Raw genomic sequence first — 8361 nt, forward strand, 5'->3', positions numbered from 1 at the left:
TCACATCTGTATTATGTGTGTTTGATTTGAGTTCTTTATTCCTTTTATTCAAGAAAAAAAACTGTACAAAAACATGCAAGATATTATTGAAATTTTCATGTCTGATTTCTGTTTTTGGGTTTCAAAATGTATGTAATTATTTTTCCACAGTATTACAGAAAATAAAAGACGACACAGCTTTTCATATTAAAAGCAGCAAAGGCTCCTTTATTTAGAATTTTTTTGTTTGTTTACAGAGAGTTCATTTTATAAAAATTATTCTTTGTATTTTTAGAACTGAGGCTCCAGGATGAGGCTTTAAAATGTTTCAGCTCTTTACTTTGAATGAAGTTTGTGCATCACACATTCTGCTGTTTATTCAGGTCAAACTCTGCATGGCTGTGTGTCTATGTATAGCACTCCGGCAGCAGGGCACGCACAGTGTTTACCTGAATGTGAGCCCGACGGTGGAGCTCGGAGTACAACGCCAAGACAAACTCTCTCATTAAAATCTCATTTTTGCTCCGTCCTCCTCTCTTCCTTTATACTCTATTTTTCTGCTTCCTCTCTTTCTTTCCTCCCTTCTTGTCTCTTTACCGTTCCTCTAATGCAGGGGTCTAAAACTAAATCATTTCCCTGAGGGGATCGATAAAGTATTCTGATTCTGATTCAACGTTTTTTAAACAAGGACCCCTTGACTGAAAGAGACAGAGCAGGGCTCCCCTACTACATATATTGTATAAAATGAAGTGCATATTAAACTGGGCCTGCAACAAGGCGGCCCAAAGCCTTTATATGTACCTCTTTTTGGCCTAGAATACTAAGCCATTAAAATTATTTATATAAATCATGTTTTACTGTTAAAACATACATGTGGCACAGTGAATACTTATGAAATGTTTCTGTGGATGGCCTTAGAGACCCCTTACCTACCGGTTGGTGAGCCTATCATCAATGTTTTTTTTTACAAATAGACAAATTTATGTCTGCAAATTTTGTGTTGTATTCATGTTAAGACATTTTCATTTTTTTTTAAACGACTTTCAGAAAAATGAGCACTAATTTGGTGCCCCCCTGCAGTAACTCCAAGGACCCCCCTGTTGAAGATCTCAACTCTAATGTTCTATCTTTCTCCACTTCTACTTGTGTCTGTTGCTTCATCTTATCTCTCCTTCTCCCAAAATGTACAATCAGTGATGGGAAAGTTGTTAATATAATAGGTTGCCAAATATAAGTCACCTACAGTACTTAAAAATGTTATAGTAGTGTTATAATTTGAATTAATTTATCAAAGTAATGTTACTTAGTACATTGAATTACTTGTTAATTACTTTTTAATGAATGTTTTCAAATGTTTGAAGGGTGCTGCTGCAAATTCAAACAGGAGAACCATTTGAAAACATCAGAAAAGCTTCAAACTTTACTAAATTGCTGTGGCTGGAAATGGCAAAAGAAGACATTGTGCACATGAAAAACATGCAGAGCAACACCTCTCCTCTCCTCTCCTCTGGTTGCTACCCCAGTTTTCATGTAGGGGAAGAGTTCTGGTGGCCAATAATTTGGTTGCCTCGACCCTTGGTGCCACCAAGAAGCCTGATGGAGGACATTCTGAGGGCCATTGTTGACTTCTTCTGGTCAGGTTGACATTGGGTTTGGGCAGCAGCTCTACCTGCCTGTAGCTGAACAGGGCCAGGGCCTGGTGGGTATCCAGTCTAAAATTGCCTCCTTTAGACCGCCGGAAAATATTAATTAATTAGTATTTTGGCCTCAGCTAGCTAGATAGCTAGACACACAGCAGATACTAACATTTTTAGTGATGCAAATGAAACTCTTGGGATGTGGCTGTTTGAAGAACCTTTGTTTTTTAATGACTTCATAGGGACTCAGGTGTCGCAGTCTGCCAGTCTGAGGGCCAGTCTCAGGGAAGCTGTGTGCACTAAACTTGGTCACCTGATAAAGGTTGCTTGCCGTCTCCGGTGAAGCCCTGAGAAGGTGTAGAAACATCTCCTCCATCAGGCTCATAGACAGGGTGGTGCATGAGGCTAGTGCTGCCCTGGAGCAGCCTCAGCGGATGCTTGTACAGACTCGGTCTCTTTGTGAACAGGGGAGTGAGGGGTGGGAATAACGTTTCCCCTCTCTGTCCATTACCCAATCTGTGGGGGAGTGGCAGGAGAAAGCAGGCCATCTACTGTCTTTCTCAACCCCTCACCTGGGCAAGTTCCAAGATGCTGGGAAGAAGAATTGTATCATACCTGCGTAAAGGTGCTGAACCTGCGGGCCCTGGCTGGGCTAGGGGAGTTGAGGTGGACTGAGTTTTTTGGTCCAAACGGTTCCCCGAAGGACAGTTGGCAAGCCCTGTACAAGCTGCCCGTCAAAAAGCAGTGCATGGGGCCACAGCTACAAACCACTACAGGGCGCACATCAATCCCGAGCTGGGGGAGGGGTTTAGTTTTTGTTATGAAGTAGAAACTCTAGCACAGCTCTTTGTTGGTTGTCCTCGGCTGACTGATGTGCTGGAGGTCACTAAAAGGTGGGTTCAGGGTTTAGGAAAGGTCTTTTCTTTGGCATTGTTTATTTTTGGTCCACAACACACTAAGACTAAAAAAGCTGTTCACATCTTATTGAATTTTTAGTTTTCTATGCCAAAAATTGGCCATCTGGCTGTCCTGTGGAAATAAGGAGCAGGGGGCGGGCAGTGTGGAGCCGGCACCGATGCTGGAGGGGCTGGTCAGAGCCCGGTTAAGGGTTGAGCACGCTTATTACCTGCTGATGGACAATTTGGTGGGTTTTAGTTGTGTGTGGGCTGTAAAGGGAGTGTTGTGCTCAGTGGGGGAGGGTGGGGAGATGGTGCTCAGGGTTTGAATGGAAAGCACCGAACTTTTGTATTGATTTTATTTGTTACGTTTGCCAGTCCTGGCTTTGCTCTCTCTCCTTAAATCATCCTGTCAGTTCTGCTCTCATCTTTGTAACCTTTTCCTTTCTTTTCTTCTTCTCTGTCCACCTTTCCTAATTTTGTCTGTCCTTTCTTCTTCTCTTTCACTCCACCGCCTTGTCTCTCTTTGATTTGCTTTGCCCTGTGTGTCCTCCTCTCCTTCTACTTCTTCTCTTCAGTCCTCCTATCGCATCACATCTCGTCCCCTCCTCTCTTCTTTCATTGTGTTTCTTCAGCCATACATCATCATCTTCAGCATCGTCTTCTTCATGTATCCAACCTTCTCCTTTCCCTTCTTTTCCACCTCTCTAACCCTCTTCTTTGACAGGGGGAACTCTGACTGTTGTTTGTGGATGTGCACCACACAAGAGTTCAGAGAATTCTGCCTTCTTGGAGACCTTGAATGAAGTCCTGCATGGGGCTCCCGTAGGGGACTCCATAGTTTTGCTGGGGGACTTCAACGCATACGTGGGCAATGATGGAGATACTTGGAGAGGCGTGACTGGGAGGAACGGCCTCCATGATCTAAACCAGAGTGGTTGACTGTTGTTGGACTTCTGTGCTAGTCATGTCCATAACAAAAAACATGTTCGAAACATAGGGATGCTCATAAATGTACGTGGGACTAGAGCACCCTAGGCCAGAGATCAATGACCGATTTTATAATTGTAAATGTGCTGTATTTATATAGTGCTTTTCCAGTCTTAACAACTGCTCAAAGCACTTTTACATCTACAGGAAACATTCACCATTCACACACATTCATACACTGTGGCCAGGGCTGCCATACAAGGTGCCACCTGCTCATCAGATAAACATTCACACACATTCACATTGCTGTTCACACAACTCGGGGTTCAGTGTCTTGGCACGGAAGCAGCTGGAAGGTGCCGACGGGCCCGAAGGGCTGCAGCCTCTGTCGTGACAGAGGCAAAGCAACGGGCATGGGAGAAGTTTGGAGAAGACATGGAAAAGGACTTCTGGTCGGCACTAAGGTGTTTCTGGTAAACCGTTCGCCATCTCAGCAGGGGGAAGCGGGGAATCATCCAAGCTCTGTACAGTAAGGATGGGATGTTGTTGACCTCAACTGAGGAGCTAATAGCACCTAAATCTAGCTGACACGTCCTCTGTGGTAGAGGCAGAGCTGGAGGATGATGGGGGATGGTTGTCAATTTCCCTGGTGGATGTTGTTGAGGTAGTCAAACAACTCCACAGTGGCAAAGCCCCAGGGATTGATGAGATCCATCCAGAAATGCTGAAAGCTCTGGGTGTGGAGGGGCTTTCTTGGTTGACACGCTTTTTTAACATTTCATGGAAGTCTGGGACAGTGCCTAAGGAGTGGCAGACCGGGGTGGTGGTTCCCCTCTTCAAAAAAGGGGACCAGAGGGTGTGTGCCAATTAAAGGGCTATCCCACTTCTCATCCTCCCTGGTAAAGTCTACTCCAAGGTGCTGGAAAGGAGGGTTCGGTCAACAGTCAAACCTCGGATTGAAGAGGAACAATGTGGATTTCGTCCTGGTCGTGGAACAACGGATCGGATCTTCACTCTCGCAAAGATCCTGGAGGGAGTCAACCAGGTTGTGAGTGAACCAGGAATGAACTAGCTATGGCCGCTGGCTTTACCCCTCCTACCTATCTTGTTTCCGATCTCCTTCATGTGTTTTTTTCAAGGCGATCGTTTGGAAAGAAGAAAGAAATTGTTTTAAGAGGAAGACCTACACCTAAGCTAGATGGGCGACCAAGGCTGGCAAAGGTTTTGTGCGGCACTTCACTGAGGGTAACTACGACCGCTATGACTGGCTACAAGCTAGTTAGGGTGTTGGAGGTCGGTACAGAAGGCCCTGACTGAAAGCCCACGGTACGCTACTGAATATTATATATAATGTGGCTCAGCGTAAACTCTTTCAGAAAGACCTAACTTTTAATTGATGCACTACTGAATCAATGCAGTTATCCAAATAAATGTATATTTCATCATGCTGTGTATGTATGTTTCATCTGCAACTAGCCTCTCCTGATTGAAATGTGTCTCAGTGTAAATCCTTTCAGGAAGACCTAACTCTTAATCATTGCTCTATCTAACTTGAATCAGCTGTTGGAGGTGTTCTGCTTCCTGCTAAACCAATCAAAGAATTGTACACAAATGGCAGTTGCAAATCAAAGAGTCTCAACGCTGCTTTAAATGATCTGTTTCTCCCCTTGCTATTCAGCTGTCGTTGCAGGCAAAGAGTGCAACCCCCCACCCCCAGTCATCCACTCCAGCTCGGTCGGGTCTTCGGGCTCCTTCGTCGCCACCACTAGTGTCTAGATTCCATCAGGGGATGGTTCTTTACTCTATACGAAATATTCGTATAGCAATGGAGTCTAATCGGCAAAGACTTTGCACATATAAACCTAATTTGCATATCTGCAAACATGTCTCTTCTGATTGAAATATGCTATCTTGAAATAAGTCTCTAATATGTAGAGTCATCTGACGATGGTGTAAAATATGGCGCCCATGATTGAGTTGGCCACACTCTCTGCATAAACGGCTTAGTTTCTATCCTCAACTCCCCTTTTCTCCATTGTTTTCTTCCCATTTCAGTGGTTTCTCTTTAAGATGTTTTCTCAGTCCTTCTTTCACCTCCCCTACTCTTGTCTCTCCACTCTTTACTCTTCATTTCAAATTTTCTCTGTTCAACTCATTACCTCCTCTCATCCCTCTTTCCACTGATCTCCTCTCTTATTTCATCTTCTCAGTCACGTCTTCTGTTTGGTCTCTACACTCCCCTCCTGCCTCATCATTTCCCTTCTCCTTTACTTTCTTCCCTAACTTCATGTTGTCACTTCTTTTCACATCACAGTGACTTTTTCCTCCTCTCTTTTGCATCTTCCCTTGCTCTTCTTTTCTCGCTTTTTCTCCTCATTCATCCTCTCACCTCTCCTCTATTAAGATTTTCAATTCTCTCCACCTTTCACCCCTTTTTAAACCTTTTTCTCCCAGTCTCTCTCTTTTGATTATTCTCTATTTTCTCCCATTTCCTCACCTCTCCACTCTCAATTATTTTCCTCCCTCACTCTCTCAACTCTGACATCTTTTTCAAATCCTCCCTTTTCCAACTTGTCAGTCCTTCCCTCAACTCTGCAACCTTTTTCTAACACACCTTTGTCTCCTTTCTCTCCTCAGAAAGAAACAACAGATACAACAGGAAAATGAGAGACAAGGACAGAAGACAGACAGGAAGCGTTTTAGCCACCCTTCCTCATCATCGCTTAGTGTGTAATAGTAAAATAGCCTCTCCTCCTTCTCTCATTCAGGAATAATGTCTGGAATAACCTTCAACACTGCACTCCCGACTCCAGCGGATCCCCCCCCCCCCCCCCCCCCCCCCCCCCCCCCCCCCCCCCCCCCCCTTCTCCACCACCACCTCCACTTTCAATTTATCCCCTTGTTCACATTTGAAGCAGTCGTATGGATTATGGCCCCTCTCACGCTTGGCACTGCACTCACAGCCTGAGATATATTATCATATTAGTGCAGAATGATGTAATGCATTTCAGGACATTTGTCCTTCGCACACCCTCTGTCCCTCCGCAGATGATGTCACAGGCTTTGTGTCTCCGAGGCAGAGAAGTCGTCAAGTGGGTTGTGTGTTTTTTCCTGTTTAATGCTGTCGCCATCCTGTGGTGGAGGAGCGGTATTGAGCGCTGAGTGGAAAGACAGGAGCACGTTTAAATTAGGATTTATGAGTGGATGAAAGGATGATGTGACTCATAATAGATGTCCTTGGTGTAAGTGTACCAACGTTGTCTGCTGGGGTTCAGGGACAGAAGAATGGAGACAGACACTTTGGATATGACTTGATTACAAATCAGGGTATGACCGATATGTGTTCTTGGAGCTTGCTGCCAATCACAGGTTTGTTGGAGAAAAGCTGTTGATCACTGTACTCATCTGATAATCAAGATATTTTACTTTGGCCATTTACACCATTTAAGTAAATATAATTTTTTTATAAGTGAATAAAGTTAATAAATGATGTAGGAGTAAACGTGTGACCTCTATCACATCCCAAGGAAGGACTTCCTGCACAAGCAGCCGTAGCCAGAGAGGTCCAAACTTAAGATTCCAAGGAGATTCGAGAAAAATGTTATTTATTTTCCTGAAAAATAACAAGGCATAAATTGTTAAGGAACATGTATGTAATTTTTTATGTTATACTATATTATTGGGTGGTGGCAGTTGCTCATTCCGTAGGGAGGTGGGTTGGGAACTGGAGGGTTGCTGATTCAAGTCCACATACGGACCAAAGTGTGGTGTTGGACTGGTAGCTGGAGAGGTGCCAGTTCACCTCCTGGGCACCGCCAAGGCAGCACCCCCACTCTGACATCTCTCTGTTTGCTGCATGTATAGGTACTGAGCATTTGTGTAATATCAACAGAGTGTAAATTGTAATTTCTTAAGGATACATTTATCTTGATTATGACTTTTTTGTACACATACTATGACTTTTTGTGATATTTTTATGACACACTATGGTACACCATGACATACTCTAATGTTACCTTTTCTGATGTTCAATGACATACCATAATTTGCATTACATTTGTAATGATATACCCTACTATGATTTTTATCATATTTTTATGGCATACAAACCATTCATTACCTTTAATGGAATTTTTTATTTAATTACAGTTTCATGAATCCTTTGACATATTATACTTTGACTCTTTTTGACATACTATACTTTGATTTTTTTATCACTTTTTAAATACTATGACTATTTTTGACATACTATTGTTTGACTTTTTCAAGACTTTTTTCAACATACTACTTCATACAATAACTTTTTGGACATTTTATACTGTGACTTGTTCATCTCTTTTACGACGTAATATGCTATGACTCATAAAGTGTAACAGATGCTATGGAAAGCTACTACTGCCACCTACTGGCGCACTATGGATTAGCATGCCCATATTTTTCTCATTACTTTTAAATGATCACCCTATAATTTAAGGTACCCAAAAATATGAAAATCCATCTTCAAAGCAAAACAATAAACTCATACACCTTTTTATTACAAAACACGATTTGGGAGTATCACACATACCATACTACTACTACTTTTTCAACATACTATATAAGTATTTTTAATCCGCTTTCATCATCTTATCCTCACTTAAGGGCATGTGATGCGCTATTAGACCTGGTAAGCCATGTCTCCATCCTCCTAAACTAGACTGCCCATGAGGACTGTGCTTTGCCTTAATTACTGAGGACTGTAATCCTAAATGTGAAGCACCTTCAGAATCCATGCGGCACGGCCTCATAACGTTAAGTAGACCAGTCATGGAGATCGCAAAGGTTTTTAAAGCAAACAATATTGTCGTGGTGGGGACCCGGCTGGTCGTGAGTCTGTCCTATTTTCTTGTTTTTTTTCCACGTCCCGTTTTACCCTGTCT

The sequence above is a fragment of the Etheostoma cragini genome, chromosome 12 (assembly GCF_013103735.1).
Source record: "Etheostoma cragini isolate CJK2018 chromosome 12, CSU_Ecrag_1.0, whole genome shotgun sequence".
Lineage (NCBI taxonomy): Eukaryota > Metazoa > Chordata > Actinopteri > Perciformes > Percidae > Etheostoma > Etheostoma cragini.